Raw genomic sequence first — 17,837 nt, forward strand, 5'->3', positions numbered from 1 at the left:
CTTACGTTCGACGTCAAGTCTCAGACAAGTTAGGACCCAAAATCGACAAGTGCTACTTTATAGGATATCCCAAGGAAACTAAGGGATATTACTTCTATATTCCTAGTCAGCACAAGATAGTTGTGGCAAAGACTGGAGTCTTTCTAGAAAGGGACTTTATTTCTAGAAAGACTAGTGGGAGTATATTCGATCTTGAAGAAGTTCAAGATGCGGATCCTAGCACTGAAGCCTCGATGGAAGTTGAACTGGAACCACAAAGTGTTGTGGATGATGTTGTTCCACAAAGAGTTGAGGAACAACAACCAGTTCAAGTAGACATATCTCTTCGCAGGTCTGATAGGGTACGTCGTCAGCCTGAGAGATACTCATTTCTCTTGTCTGACCATGATGACGTTGTGCTCATAGAGGATGAGCATACCACCTATCAGGAAGCTGTGATGAGACCAGATTCTGAGAAATGGCTAGAAGCCATGAGATCCGAAATGGAATCCATGTACACCAACCAAGTATGGACTTTGGTTGATCCACCTGAAGGGGTAAAACCCATTGGGTGTAAGTGGGTCTTTAAGAGAAAGACTGACATGGATGAACTTATCTATAAGGGTCGCTTGGTAGCTAAAGGTTTCAAGCAGATTCATGGTATTGACTATGATGAAACCTTTTCTCCAGTAGCGATGTTTAAGTCCATTCGGATCACGCTTGCTATTGCAGCTTACCATGACTATGAGATATGGCAGATGGATGTCAAAACCGTGTTTCTGAATGGAAACCTGCTTGAGGATGTGTACATGACACAACCTGAGGGTTTTGTGGATCCACAGTATACTAGCAGAGTATGCAAGCTGCATAGGTCCATTTATGGACTAAAGCAAGCTTCTCGAAGCTGGAATCTTCGATTCGATGATACAATCAAACAGTTTAGTTTCATCAAGAACGAAGATGAGCCTTGTATCTACAAGAAGGTTGTAGGAGATATAGTTGTCTTCCTCATATTGTATGTGGATGACATACTACTCATTGGGAAGGACATCCCTTTGCTTCAGTCTGTCAAGACCTGGCTAGGGAGTTGCTTCTCAATGAAGGACTTAGGTGAGACATCCCGCATTCTAGGGATACAGATCTATAGAGATAGATCTAAGAGATTGTTTAGCCTAAGTCAGAGTACATATATTGACAAGATACTCCTTCGGTTTGCCATGCAGAACTCCAAGAAGGGATTTCTGTCGATGTCACATGGCGTGAGTCTTTCGAAGACTCAAGGTCCCTCTTCTAGAGAGGAGAGAGACCGCATGGATCAGATCCCTTATGCCTCAGCCATAGGGTCTATCATGTACGCCATGCTATGTACTCGACCTGATGTCTCATATGCTTTGAGCATGACGAGCAGATACCAGTCAGATCCAGGTGAAAGTCACTGGATAGTGGTCAAGAATATTCTTAAGTACTTGAGAAGGACTAAAGAATATTTCTTGATATATGGAGGTAATGACGAGCTAGCTGTAAAGGGTTACAGTGATGCTAGCTTCCAGACCGACCAGGATGATTATCGATCACAGTCAGGGTTCGTATTTTGCATTAATGGTGGTGTTGTAAGCTAGAAGAGTTCGAAGCAGGACACAGTAGCTGATTCTACGACAGAGGCCGAGTACATTGCTGCATCAGAGGCAGCAAAGGAGGCAGTTTGGATCCGCAAGTTCATCACTAAACTTGGGGTGGTTCCCAGTATCGCTGACCCCATTGAGCTCTATTGTGACAATAATGGAGCTATAGCACAGGCGAAGGAACCTCGCTCACACCAGCGGACCAAACACATACTACGGCGCTTCCATCTCATTCGAGAGATTATCGAGAGAGGAGATGTGAAGATATGTAGAGTACCTACAGAGGCTAACATCGCAGATCCCTTGACCAAGGCTTTGGCACAGAGGAAGCATGATGGTCACACTAGGTCATTGGGGCTTAGAGCCTACACTGATTGGCACTAGTGCTAGTGGGAGATTGTTAGTTAGAGCCCTAGAGTCAATCATTTGATGATTGTATTATGGACTTGTTGTATCATATTCTATATAAATAAAAGGCATTTGTTTTGGTTATTATACTTACTTGTATTGATGTCAAATAAACTAAGTATAATAGCATCCTTGAGTAGAAGGTTCTCACCTATATCAATCGGTTAGTTGAACCGATAGTGAGATGATATAGGGAACACTACTCTTAATCATTCCTAGTCGAGTATTAACATTCAGGGACAATGTTAATGCAATAAGACTAGCATGTAGGTCAACTCGATGACTTGATCTCACAAGTCATGGATATAGAGATATCAAGTTGACACATGGGTATACATTAGAGAATGTATACTGAATGACCCGCCATGAGAAAGTATCATGGATCGTTATATGAGTGTCATATACTTTCTCATGTGGCTATTAGTATGACTACTAGTCCTTAGACCTGAAGTCACCATGGTTCCCTACATAAGGAGTTATGTACTTTGGTTTCGTCAAACGTCACCCGTAACTGGGTGGACTATAAAGGCGATTACTGGGTATGTAACAAATTATGCGGAGGGATGTGAGTGATGTAGATGGGATCTATCCCTCCTATATGACGGGAGAGACATCGGTATTCTTGATAGAGTGAGACCACGAAGTGCATGGCCATGCCCAAATGAGTCAATATGAGATATTGAGCTCATTTGATTTAGTGAGTCTACTTGGAGTTCAGGATTTAGATTGATCAGAGGATGACACGGTCTATGCCTCACATTGATCAATCTAGATGTCTAGGATAGAAGGACACTTGTCATATTTTGTGAGGAGTCACAATTAGTAGTCACAAGGTGATGTTGGATCTCAACATTCTTGTAACTTGGGTAGTAATGATGTGTTGCTAGATACCGCTCATTACTTATGCTCCTAAATGGGTTTAGGGCATTGCCAACGTTACAAGAACCTATAGGGTCACACACTAAGGACAATTAGATGGAGATTAGGTTCATATGATGAACCAAGAGGATTAGATTCATTTGATGAATCAAATTGGATTAAGAGTAATCCTAATTGGGCTAATTGAGTTGGACTCAAGTTGATTCATGTGTTCAATAAGTCTAATTTAGATTATGACTCATTAAATCAATTTAATTAAATGAATTAGATTCATTATATTAAATTGGCTTAAATTAAATGGTTGGATTAGATCAACCATGAGAGAGATTAAGTCAAGTTTGACTTGACTTGAGAGGAAGAGGAAAAGTCAAGTTTGACTTGACTTTTTGCCACATCATTAGTGAGTTGGCAAGATGTGTACCAATGATGATGCTCCACATCATCATGGTTACTTAAGTGAGATGTCACCTCATGGAGGTTACAATTCTTCACTTTAATGGCTCCACATTAATTGCACTTAATGTGGAAATGGGGGTTACACCTTTTTGAAAGTGGTCGGCCACTATTGTGATGGCATGGAATGAATTTTTCATTCAAGGCACATTCACTTCATTCTCTTCCTCAAGCTCTCCCTCTCCCTCTCCTCCTCTACCATTGCCGAGACCCTTTGGAGTGCTAGCACACTCTAAGGCTCTCTCTCCATTGAGTTGTTTGTGTGGATACATATAGAGAGTTGTCTACGTTGACAACTTCGAGATCCGGCACCATTTGGACGAGTGGGAACGCGAAGGGCTTCGCTTCAAAGGTATAACCTTTTTCCCTTATAGATCTAAGTGTAGATCTAGGTAAACTCGTACTCGTAGTTTTTCGAAAAATTTTATTCTTCGCACGGATTCGTTGGCTAGGGAGATTCGGGGTTTCCGCGACGCGAAAGCGGTTTTCGCGGCCAGAAAATCCCAACAAGTACACTATGTGTGTATTGAGCAGGACCATTTGAGGTTGTTCGATTTATACTGACTACATAAAAGAACAGAACCTCTGTTATTATGAATGCGCGTCCTCTTAATCCCTATATAATAACAAGCACGTATACTTAGTATTTATTTCTTTAACTTATTAATGGGTGAGATTTATTCGTTAAATCAAGAGGCCCGATGTGTTGGGAAATAGTACTATTTATATGGTGTGTTGTTGATTATAGAAGGAATCTGTGTCCTAATTATTTAGGTTGATGATGTCCTCTTGAGGAGCTCATAAGGATATCATGTAAATTCTACAGGTGGACTTAGTCCGGCATGATAATAAAGTTGAGTGGTACTACTCTTGCAATCAGATGTTAATTAATTGAGTTATCAGTAACTCATTTAATTAACGGATATACGATATCTTAAACACAGGGAGATTAACGCACTCATGATAAGAAGGAGCTCATATTGTAATATGGGATTGGTGCGGTAGTTCAATAATAACCCTTTAGTGGTATGAGTTATTATTATGGACTTGAATTGAGTGTTCGGGCCGAACACAGGAAGCCCAAGCCCATCAGGAGGCCTAAACTAATTCCTCCTCTAGCTCCCTGTTGTAGCCTCGCATCCACCCATCCATAACTTGGTTTGGTTTAACTTGGTTTTGGTTTAGTTTTCTCCATCCTCCTAGGGTCGGCGACAAGGTTATAGAAAGGGAGATTTTTTCTAAATAGAATTCTGTTATTTTTCCTTCTTTGTAACTAATGGCAAAGGTTATAAAAAGAGTAGGTGGTGACCCCTAAAATATAATTTTCTAATTCTCCATAATCCTCTTCTATCTTTAAAGCTGGTGCCCCTCCTCACCTTGCTAGGGTCGCCCCCCTCTTTCCTTGCTTAGGGTCGGCGCGCCCCTTCCTCTCCTAGCTAGGGTCGGCGCCCCTTCCTAGCAATCCATTGGTGGCCAGCGGCTTGAAAAAGAGGAAGAAGAAGAGAAGGAAGAAGATTAGAAGGTGCCCCATCCTAGAGCCTCCTTTTGTAGTCGGCGGTTTGGAAACCGAGAAGAGAAGAAGGGTGGTGTTGTCTTGGTTAATAAGGAAAATTTATTGAAAATTCCTTTTAACCCTCCACATGGCCGGCCACCTCATGTCCTCCAAATAAGGCAAGTTTTAAACACAAAATTAAAACTTCCTTATTTGTTTCCGGAAATTTTAAAATAAAATTTTCTCTAATAATTTTTCCCTTCATGGTTGGTTATAAAAGAAAATTTTATAAATTAAAATCTCTCTATTAAAACATGTGGATGATTTCCAAAAAGGAAAGTTATCTTTAAGATTAAAATCTTCCTCACAATCTACAAATAAGGAAAGATATCAAATCTTTTCTTAATCTTTTGTAGAAACTATAATAGGAAAGATTTAATTTTAAAACTCTCTTTTATATCATCAAGATGGTTACAAAAAGGAAAGTTTTATCAAAAATTAAAATCTTCCTTTTAACTACAAATAAGGAAAGATATCAAACCTTTCACTTAATTTTTTGTAGAAAGCTATAAAAGGAAAGATTTAAATTTTAAACTCTTTTTTAAAGTCATGGTATCCACATATAGAAAGATTTTAAATAAAATCCCTTTTATTCTTTACATGGCCGGCCACACCAAGCTTGGGCTCTAAGCTAGGGCCGACCACCTATACTTGGCTCAACCTATGGCTTGGCCGGCCCAAGCTTGGACTCTAAGCATGCTTGGTCGGCCACCTAAGGTTGGATAAGAAGGTGGGTATAGGTGGGGTATAATACTTTATAAATAAGAGGCTACAATAGGAACCGAGAGGAGGAATTGGTTTTGATCTCCCGATGAAATTAAGCTTCCCGTGTTCGCCCCGAACACCCAACTTAATTTCATCAATAATAATTCATACCACTAAAGAATTATTATTGAACTACCACACCAATCTCAAATTACATTTTGGGCTCCTTCTTATTATGAGTGTGTTAATCTCCATGTGTTTAAGATGTCGGATATCCACTAATTAATTGAGTTACTGACAACTCACTTTAATTAATATCTTAGTCCAAGAGTAGTACCACTCAACTTTATTGTCATGTCGGACTAAGTCCACCTGCAGGGTTTAACATGACAATTCTTATGAGCTCCTCTTGGGGATATTATCAACATAGATTTCTAGGACACAGTTTCCTTCTATAATCAACAACATATACTATAAGTAATATCATTTCCCAACTTATCCGGCCTATTGATCTATCGAACTAAGTCGTACCCTTTGATAAATTAAAGAAATAAATATTAAGTATATGTTCTTGTTATTATATTAGGATTAAGAATACACACTTCCATAATAACAGAGGTATTGTTCTTTTATTTAGTCAGTATAAAAGGAAACTACCTCAAATGGTCCTACTCAATACGCTCAGAGTGTCCTAGTGTAATTTTATAGTCAAGATAAACTAATACCAAATTACACTACGACTATTCCAATGGTTTGTTCCTATCCATCTTAGTCGTGAGCCACTGTTTATAATTTATAAGGAACTGATAACATGATCTTCTGTGTGTGACACCACACACCATATTATCTACAATATAAATTAATTGAACAACTACGTTTAGCATATAAATATAGACATTTGACCAATGTGATTCTTTATTTCTAAATAAATGTTTATACAAATACTAGACTTTTAGTATATACTCTAACACTTATACCCCATCATTGCATTCCATTGCATTGCACATCTTCTTGGATTTTTGGCCATCCCATCATTGAATCTCCCTCCCTTTTCTTCTCCACTTTAATTCAATGGCAAAATGGTTATCATGTTTGTTCAAATTGTAGGTAGCTTCGCCATCCAACTCACATTCTTTGTTATGATTATTTCAAAGACTATATACTTTATCATTTTGTTTAAATTTAAATTTTAGTGATTTAAACTATGGATTGAGAGATGGATTTAAACTATAACTCCAAGTCCAAAATGATTCACCCTCGTGAATTTGAACTATTCGGTTTTGGGCCCAATGTAAGTGACCAACCATAATGAGAAATTAGAAAAATTAGGGCACAAAAATAATAAGACTTAGAACGTGAATTTGAGCTCTTTAAGGTTATTAAATATTTTTAATAACTTAATTAACTTTCTTATTTTTTTTTTCTTTCATTAGAATAGTTGGAAAAGAAACGCAAAATATGGATCACGTTTAAGACTAACCCAACTATATATATTGAGAAACATATCTTTGTTCTAATCGAAAAATGACAATTGATGCTAATTGCACCGATTAGGTAGACTCAACCTCCCTAAACCCTAATTACACCATTGCACCTACCACTCATTCCCTAAATCCAAATCGATTCCTTGCGAACCAAAACATGCCATGAGATCATGCCAACTTTTGAGAGGAAGCCCAACCTCTTTCCCTCACTCTCTACAATATAAAGAATGCTTTCTTCTTTTCCTTTAAAAAGAAAACTCAACTTTAGCTATATATTTCCTACACTCCAACTTAATCCAAAATAATTATTATTATTATTATTAATCAAATTTGATTGTGGGTTTTTTTATATGGAATTGTGGCAAATTATAATGTCTCATCAATAAAAAGGAAAGATTTGTCTTGAAGGTGAAAGAAAACCATACGATGGCTTTTGGAATGTTGAGTGTTCTTTTGTTGTAGACAGTGCATGTGAAAAAAAAAGTATTTTATTATTTAAAAAATATATTCTTATAATTAATTCGACCAATGGAATCTTAGCAGATTTGGTTCACAGGGAATCGAATTGTTGGGTCTAAACTTGTGCCACTAATAATTAAAAAAAGTATCAATTTCAATTTCCTCCTTATTTATTTATTTGTTTATTTTTCTAAGTTATTCATTGATTAATTAATCTTCATAATTATTAATGTATAGTTGATGGTGGAAGTGATCGCACATTTGGAAGCTATCTAATTTTGGGATAATTCTATTTTTGAGTTTGCATTATTGAGTTTTTATTCTTTATGTTTGCTCACTTTATTAATTAATGAATTAATAAATGTTTAAATTGAGTCAATTAGTAGCCATGTGTCATTTTTCAATGAAATAATACTTGTGTTTTTGAGAGGATCAAATTGAATTTATTTTAAGTCGTGCCAATACATTCTAAATTTTACCATTGCATCAAATCGTAAGGGACAATGATCATTTTTTTACTAGAGGTATCTAGAGTCATACTGAGCCGATTAGTACAGGCATCTCCTCTTGTTCAATTAACTGTCTCATGTTAAATTAATGTAAAGGGACTAATTCATTGCTATCAGTTCCTTTGGATGGATAGTACATGAGATGTTGTCATTATGAAATCTAAGATTTAAATCTCAACAAAATTTTCTTCGTGTGCTAGTCACTACTCCGAAGATTAGTAACTGCCCATGATTTATTTCTTCCGTGTTGATCTTGAGACGAATTAGTAGGGACGCTGAGACGAACATATTCATTTTTTATCATCATTAATTCATTGCTATCACCTGATTGGTCTGGCCCAACAAAGCTGGCCCATGAATCACGGGACTCGTCCGGAACGCCCGCGAACAAACGCCTTCGGATTCCTCTGTCGACGTCGTACTTGGGGAATCGTTCAATAAATTTTGGACGAGTGAATGCCAGCCCACACCGTCCTCTTCTTGTTCCTCTTTTGGAATCGGTTTATCTCCTCGATCGCTTCTCTCCCACCCCATACAGCGCCTATAGGGTTCGCAGTCTTATCGGGATCCAGCATTAGTGCGTTTGCAGGCGCCACTTTTCTCGCTTCAGGATCGCCAGTCTCCACAGTTCTAGGGCTTCCAGACCGCGTGATCGTGGAAAATGTGCGCTCCTCTTTTTCGTAATCTTAGTTGGTTTTCCGTTCTAGATTTTTTTTCTCTGGTTTATGGTCGTCGTGTTGTATTTGAACGCGAAAGTGCGTTTCTATTGCAAAACAGGAAGGATACTGACTCGGATCTCAGAGCTCTGCTCTGATAGATACTGACTCCAAACACCGGGCACATAGGAAGGATGGTGACAATTTTGTTCCTTTTTTTTTTTTTTTTGTGGAATGCATATAACATAATAACCTAGGTGATCCCCCAAAAGTTAGATTGTGGGGTGATGGAAGGTTTAGAAATTTTGTTTGGTAGAGAAGGCATTGGGCACTTTGAAATGTTAATTTTTTAAAAAAAATTCTGAAGAGGTTCAATAGACGTATTGATGTTAACCTCTAAAGCTAGAGATCCACAACCCATTAACAGGAACTTCTAATACAATTTTTAGTAGTAATAATGATAGTGATACTAATAATAACTTTTCATAATATCATCATTTGTTTTATATAAATTTGCATCAGTGCATATGTATGCAATATCAAAATAATGAGCCAATTAGAATACACGCATATGGATATCAAGCGATTTACAAGTTTAATAATCTTTTTGTTTTAGTACTTCCAAACCAGTATATTTGTAATTTCTAGCATCTAAATTATTCGTATATGAAATTTGATTAGGTTTTCGAGATTCTAGCCATACCATTCTAAAGTCAACATCCTAAAGTATCCTCGTTTGAAATCCTAATTTTCAAAACTTGAATCAACTCACTATCTTTCGTAGATATAAGGTAGATAGCGTTTCTGAGATTTAGACCATTATCACATACAATGTGTAAACTTTAGAATGGCAACACTGGTAGGGATGCATTCTGATTTCTGCATACAAAATTTGCACGACACAATCTATTAATCAATCATAAATCAAATCTTGGCCCTCGGTAAGAGGAACCTGAAGAAATATATTTTGTTAATGTTATTCATAGTAGCAACCTAGTTATAGCAATTAAATGGAGCAACACTTCACATTCTCAATCATAATGTGAACCCACATCACTAACTCCATGATCAACTCAAGAAGATTATTGCATTGCACAAGACCAAGTCAAGAATGTTCACCAAATATGCATATGCATATGATGCTCTAACAAATTCCTAAACCTAAGCTCTGATATCATGTTGTCACGCCCCATACGAGCTACGCTTGCCATTTGCTAGCTTCACTCTCCATGCTTGAACTATAACAAAATACAGAGAGAAACTAACTAAACAACATGCAAGTAACTTCACTAATGTTATGTATATATTTCAACAATTAACCTGAAGGTCAAAGGGAAAGGAGAGTGAGCACAAAGTGGAAATAAGAGATATGCATGAAAACATAATCAACGAAAGCAACAACATAATTTACAAATTATATTTCCATATCATTTGTCTTTTATTCTCTTCTTAATTCATTTCATCAGTTTTCTTTAATTTCTTATTTTCCAACATTATCCACATTATAGTCTTATTTATCCGACAATTCAATATAGTTTATTAATCACATATATAATATATTCATCAAGGATGTGTCGTATAAGTAAAGGTGAAATGACTTGCAATCCAACTAATACGAATGCATCGTGTATAAATTAAAATATCAAGGTGTGCGACTTGTAATCCACTCGAGAAAGATGCATCGTATGGGAGCATGAATGACCTGCAATCCACTCGTAACAAAAATGATCATATGTATGCACCTATACATACATAGGTATGGTGAACGACCTGCAATCCACCAAAAGGGATGTATCGTATGTACATGGGATGAACGATCCGCAATCCACCTAATACAAAATACATCATGTGAATGTGCATATACAAACACATATATATAGGGTGAACGACCTACAACCCACCCGAAAGTAGGAGTGTAAACGAGCCAAACTGCTCGTGAGCTATTCAGGTCTCGGTTCGAAAAAAAAGTTTGTTCGATTAAGTTAACGAGCCGAGCTCGAGTCTGATTTCGAGCTCAAAAATATTATCGAGCCGAGATCGAGTTTAACAGTATTTGATTCGTGAGCTCGTAAATATGTTTGTTTAGAGGCTCGCGAACATGTTCGTTAAGAAACTCGTTTATATATATATATATAATTTATTATTAATTATTATAGCTAATTATCTTAAACGAGCTTTTTTTCGAGTCTAGCTCGAGCCGAATTCGAGCTATTTAATTTTATTACGAGCTGAGCTCGATCTTAAGAACTAAAGCTCGAATTGAACTCGAGCTGAGCTCGAGCTTAGGGATAACGAACCGAGCCCGAGCTCGAACCTCTTACTGTTCAGCTCAGCTTGTTTACCACCCTACCCGAAAGTGGATCTCATAAAAATTGAATGAATGACCTGCAAGTCATCTCGTGAGATGCCTCACATAAGAATAGAGTGAACAGTCCACAATCGACCCAATGAGGAAAATCAACTCAATTTGGTAGAAGCCTAGGAACGCGTGAAAAGACTTAAGAGTCCTCTTTGTGCATGGAGTCTACTGCTCTATACTACAAGTAATCACACAACTCTTTGTGCATGGAGCCGAAATTCTATAATGTAAAGGCTACATTTATTATCTTGACAATTTAATGTCAATGATAATGTGCCTCTTTCAAGGGCATATAGTCCAAAACTCTAAATATAATTATTGCATCTATTATTTTATTAATTAATATCAGTGCTAGAGTAATTTCTAAAACACGGAGCTAAACTATTGATATAATTAGTTTCTTACTTTATTAGTTAGCATAATTAATTAGGTAATCTATTTTTTTTTGGATCTCAAATAAAAAAACAAACAAGATAGGAATCAACTAAAGAATAAAAGGGCAAGACGTGATAGGAAAAATCAAGTGGTGAGAGTAAGGATAACAGTAGAATGAATTCTATTTTTCACATTATCAACTTTCATAAATTAAATCATGCACAAGGTAAATGTAGTGAGACACCGTCCTGTTCTTGTTCCTCTCTTGGAATTGGTTTCTTACTTGCAAAAGGAATGCTTTAATACGCACCTGACCCCGGTGTGTTTCTTTCCATTTCTGGATCCATGTAATGTGGTATGATTATCTCCTCGCTTCTGTCGCCCAGCCCATACAACGCTCGTCGTGCTTTTGTCAGGTTTGCAGTCTTATCGTGATCCATGAACATCTAATATTTGCAGCATTGGAGCGTTTGCAGGCACCAGTTCGCTAGCTTTTCGAAACCCGCCTGGTTTTCTCGCTTCAGGATCTCCAGTCTCCCCAGTTCGAGGGATCTAGTTAGTAATGTGATTATCTAGAAAACCTTTATTTTTGCAAGTCTTGTCACACATGACTTTGTGTCGATTATCTAAGTTCCATCCATCAATGGATTGTGCTTAATCAATGGTAATGTCCAGTTGTTAAATGACATTGAAAGTATTTAGGACTTTGATGATGTCCATTTGAGCTATTTCCGGCCTAAGACACTTTCTGTGAAAGGTGGTTGACCAATTCTAGTTTATTGGTCGACGAAAATATTTTAGTGTAAGTGTGTTGACTAGCCTCGATCAACCAACATTTCACAAGGTGCCCTAATTTTCAATATTTTACTGTTCGATGATTGTTATTCATCTTTAGTTAACAAATTAATTTTCTTTGGCATATTAATCTTCACAGATTACAATCAAAAGGGACTTAGGCATTGAGGATGAGTTAGGCATTAATCTTCTTTGGCATGATCCAGTGGCTACTGTAATTGTTGGTTAACCAAACTTTAATTTAGTTGATCATGAATTCTCTTTTGCTAGATAGCCCATCTACCACGACCAGCTTCTGGCTGTTGATTGACAGGGCTGAGGCAGATCGTCGCGATTCCGAGTGGCCTAACCCTTACGATCCAAGAACAATCCTTGGTACTCATTCTTTCTATCTCTTTTTTTCCTTCGTTCATTTTTTTCCAATATCAGACATCTGAGGGAAATTGGAAACAAAACCTAGCAATGTATTTTATTTTTTTTTACAGTCAGCAAGCTTTCTTATGGAGTGAGATGCCCCAACTTGCTAGAAGAATTGAGGATGAGTTTACCATGTTTATACTTACCCATGGAACTACGAGAAGAAAGAAGAGAAAAATATTTTGCTCTTTTTGCGTGCAAGTTGGCATGGGAGGTGTTGGAAAAATATTATTCAATGAGTAAAATATATCTCCTCATATATATTTAGTTGGAGAAAAATAATTTTTCCTACCTTGATCCGGGAAACTAAAACATTTTTCTCATTCTCTAAACCTTTTTTATGTCTTTTTAATGTATGAATTGATTTGTTGTTTTAAGACAGTGGAGACTAATCTGCAAGCGGGAGCAAATCATAGATACGAGCTTTTGTGGGTGATATTAATTGGCCTAATCTTTGCACTCATTATCCAGTTATTGTCGGCCTATCTGGGGGTGACTACAGGTATAATTATCACTTATAACTTTTCTTTTTTTTTTCTCACAAAGCTAAGTACCCTATATTTGTTAAGTATTGCCTCTAGTTGGTTGTGCTTGCTATTGATATACATAAAGGTGTTGTGTTCGGATGTCAAGATTATGTGCATTTTTGTTTTTATTTTAGGATGCTTGCGGATATTTCTTGCTCGAGAGTGACTTTGCATTGTTCGTGGCATTGCTCATCAACATCACAGTGGTCAGTCTCCGGATCTGTGTGCGCTTCCACTGATCTCTCTGCTGAAGACTCCAATAGATGCAACGATTTGACCTTGAACTCTGCGTCTTAATTGCTCAAGGTCGGTAACTAAGCTTTGCATCAATACTGCATTGAATTTCAAACCTAAATTCTGATCACGATGCGTTTTCACAGAATGTGCTGGGCAAATCAAGCTCCATCATTTATGGAATCTCTTTATTGGCCTCTGGCCAAAGCTCTACAATCACAGGCATGTACACTGGCTAATATATCATGCAGGTGACAACAACATATTACTAAAATCATTTCGTTCTTAAATTCATTATATCGACTGCTTGCTTAGGGTTTTCTAGACATCAAAATGAGAATATGGTTGCGAAACTTTGTGACTCGATGCATTGCAATCTGTCCCAACCTTTTTGTAGCCATTATCGAAGGAACAGCAGGATCAGGGAGGCTTATAATCATAGCATCGGTACAGAATATTACATCTTACCCTTAGAAATTAGAAGATATTAATATTTGCTCCTCACCTTGGTAGATGATCCTCTCCTTCGAGTTGTCCTTCGTCCTCGTCCCTCTCCTCAAGTTCAGCAGCAGCACCACCAAGATGGGGCATCACAAGAATTCCATCTACGTGAGCTCACACTATTGTTTTTTTTCTTCCTCGCAATTAAGCCACCATGTTTCCATTATTACTGACTGCTCATTTAATGCTAGATAATTGTGTCTCATGGGTCCTTGGCTTGGGTGTGATTGGGATCAACATCTACTACTTGAGCACGAGCTTTGTGACTTGGATAATCCACAGCAGCTTCCCGAAGCCTGTGATGGTCTTGATTGGGGTCATGGTCTTTCCTGCGATGGCATTTTACGTGATCTCTTTGATCTACTTGATGTTCAAGAAGGACAGGATGGTGACCTTCGACTAGAAGTTGGAGGTTTCGATGGAGCAGGGAGGGGCAAGGAGTCAGAGACGGATGCAGGTAGAGGCTATCCTGAGCTATATAGCCTATTCCAAATTTTTTACTTACATTGTTGTGCATTATTGGCAGCAGAATGACAACCATGAACAAATTGCTTGCTCCATCTTTTCTTCTTTATTTTATTCATATCGTTCCCTTCATAGATTGACCAACTGGTTTGATTAGATAGGATTGGCTCTGCCTCCTCAAAATGAGGTCAGTTTATCACTGTACGATCCAATAAAAGACCTACTACCTATTATCAAAATGAGGATTGCCTCATTACTGATTACTGCAATTATAATTTCCTGCAGATCAGAAAGCTTGTGCTGTTGATATCAGTTCTAGTGTTTTTGATGACCGCCAGATAATTCGGGGAGGTGAGCTATGTGAAGCCCCCTGCAGTAGAGGTGATGAAGGCCTGTTTGTCCCAAGAATGCAGAGCGATATTGCCACCGGAGACGTCATTTCCCTCCTGGGCACTTGTCATACTGTAAGCAAACAGACTCAACCAAATGCACCTCACAGTTCATAATCCTCATGCTACGCTGGCCTTTGCAAGCACAACTTATTTCTGCATTCAGCACTGGTGCTCTCAAGGAAGACGTCACCTTTGTGGTCAACGTAATCAAATCTATTTGATCAAGCAACATATTTCTGTCTCTCATTTTTTCTTTTTTATTTCGGGTTCTTGCTAGAGCGTGGCTTCGCATCGTTCGTGGCGTTGCTCATCAACATCGCAGTGGCCTCAGTCTCCGGAACCTTGTGCGCTACTACTGATCTCTCTGCTGAAGACTCCGATAGATGCAGCGATTTGACCCTGAACTCTGCGTCTTTTTTGCTCAAGGTATGTAACTAAGCTCTGGATCAATACAGCAGCAAATTTTAACCCTAACTCTGCTCGCGATGCGTTTTCACAGAATGTGCTAGGCAAATCAAGCTCCATCATCCATGGAATCTCTTTATTGGCCTCCGGCCAAAGCTCTTCAATCTCAGGCACAAACGCTGATCAATAGATTATGCAGGTAACCATGACATATTATTAGACATATTACTAAAAATCATTTGGTTCTTAAATTCATTATATCTACTGCTTGCTTAGTGTTTTCTGGACATCAAAATAAGAATTTGGTTGCGAAACCTTGTGACTTGATGCATCGCAATCTGTCCTAGCCTTTTCGTAGCCATTATAGGAGGAACAGCAGGATTAGGGAGACTTATAATCATAGCATCGGTACAGAATATTACATCTTACTCTTAGAAATTATAAGATATTAATATTTGCTCCTTTGGCTTGGTAGATGATCCTCTCCTTCAAGCTGCCCCTCGCCCTGTCCCTCTCAAGTTCAGCAGCAGCACCACCAAGATGGGGCCCTCACAAGAACTCCATCTACGTGAGCTCACACTATTGTTTTTTTCTTCTTTCTCGCAATTAAGCCACCATGTTTCCATTATTACTGACTGCTCATTTAATGCTAGATAATTGTGGTCTCATGGGTCCTCGGCTTGGGCGTGATTGGGATCAACTTCTACCGCGAGCTTTGTCACTTGGATAATCCACATCAGCTTCCTGAAGCCTGTGACGGTCTTGATTGGGGTCGTGGTCTAATTTCCTGGAAAACTTGGGGATGTTTTGGGCAGTGCTTGCCATACTGCAATGGTCTCATCTGTATCTTTCGCCTCCATCATATCTTTTGTCTAAAAGTAGGGATTTTTTGTTTTTGTTGTTCGTCCATTTATTGATTTATATTGACCAATTTGTTACAGCGTACATGTTTGTTCCTATATACTGTCTCATCTGTTCCTTTTGCTCCTGAATAAGTTTTTTTTTCGACAATTTACTAAAAGGCGTACTACACTTATTGTATTTATCAAAAAGTGCATCACGATTTTGTATTTACCAAAAGGCACAGGTTAAGTGATGTATATTACCGAATATATTCCTACCGCCAATCAACACCTTTGATCAGTCATCAATTCTCAGGCATCCGAACCATATTTTTAAAAAATTTAGATATTAAAAAAAAACGATCATTAGGGTACCTCCCTCCTTCGTGACATGCGAGTGCAGTTCGGTCTTGTGAAACCCTAGTTTAGTGTTCGTGAGCCATCAGTTCGAGTTTTTCTCAAGCGCCATCTAGCTAGCATTTCAGTTTAATTAAAAACCAGGAGTGTTCGTGAGCCATCAGTGAAGAATTCTAGGATTTACATTACATTAATCAGCTAGTATCATAATGGCGCAAAGACGTCGATCGGGTGAATCATCATCCTCGCCACATCAATTAGCTGTAAAGGTTATCATTTTACAAACTCTGTGATATTGAGAAGCTGAACTAGTATGATTTAAATTTTTTTATTTTTATAAAGTATAGGGTTCAGTTGATGTTGGACAGAAACTGCATTGGAACAGTGTCCTCGGTCACTTTAAAAGTTTTTTTCAACCATCCACGAAGAAAGGAACGCATGGAGGCGGTGGTGTTATTTTACATGACCGACACATAGTGCTGATCAAACAGTCACCCTTTCGTATTTTTTTGGACATAGAAGATATGCAGCACATCCGTGGGATTTTGGTAAATATATTTGAAAATTGGGATTCAAGTAGTCAAACCTTTAGATTCTCAGGTACAATTTATAAATTTATATTTTAATTACAAAGTAGTTGTATGGTAAAATTTAAGCTTTTGCTAAACGTGGGGCTGATACGATGGAGTATCAGTTCTTGATATGACATTGTATCATGTCCACGGTGTTCCTAATACTTTTGTATGTGTTGGTAGAATTCTAATAATAATTTAACTTGGTCAGGTGTTCCGGTTTGCTTCACAAGAGGAGACGTTTCATTGCTGCTCGGTATTGCAGACCGAGGAGCTTCAATTCCGATTGATTCAGCTAAAACATCCAGTGACCTTTTTCTAACTTACTTCTCAAACAAAAAAGAAGCTACTAGATCAAGAATTGAGGAGTTGCTTAAATTTTATGGCAATCGCATTGAAGGCGAAGATGATGTTTTATTATTTTGCAAATTCTATATTTTGTATATATTTGTTTGTGTCTTATTTTCTTCTAGTACATATAAGGTCCCGTTAAGTCTTATAGATATAGTAGATGATTTTGAGAATCTTGATAGATTCAACTGGGTTGAATCAATCCATGAATTTATGGCTCCACAATTACCTAAGATTGGGGACATATTTTCATCAACTGAGACAAAACATGCTAACACCAACCTCCCTTACCTAAAGGGATTTGCTGGTCTTTTGGCAGTAAGTGTTTAATTTGTGTGAAAAATTTTAATATTTTGCAAACAATTATAAAATAGTTAACCCTTGTCATGGTGAATCAGGCATGGTTTTTGGAGCATGTTCCAATCCAAAAACCATACAAAATAAAAGGAGCCAGAATAAATAAGTGGAGGAATATTCCTTCACATATTAGTAAGGTGAGAGAAATGATTAACCAAGTTTCATCTGAAGAGGTAAATTTA

General features: G+C 37.7%; 1 pseudogene; it reads left to right on the forward strand.

Annotated features, from left to right (window-relative positions):
- The window catches only part of LOC121987027, a 109,160-nt pseudogene extending 92,998 nt beyond the window's left edge, over window positions 1-16,162 (forward strand).
- The last annotated feature ends 1,675 nt before the right edge of the window (window positions 16,163-17,837 follow it).

The sequence above is a fragment of the Zingiber officinale genome, chromosome 5B (assembly GCF_018446385.1).
Source record: "Zingiber officinale cultivar Zhangliang chromosome 5B, Zo_v1.1, whole genome shotgun sequence".
In the NCBI taxonomy this organism is placed as follows: Eukaryota; Viridiplantae; Streptophyta; class Magnoliopsida; order Zingiberales; family Zingiberaceae; genus Zingiber; species Zingiber officinale.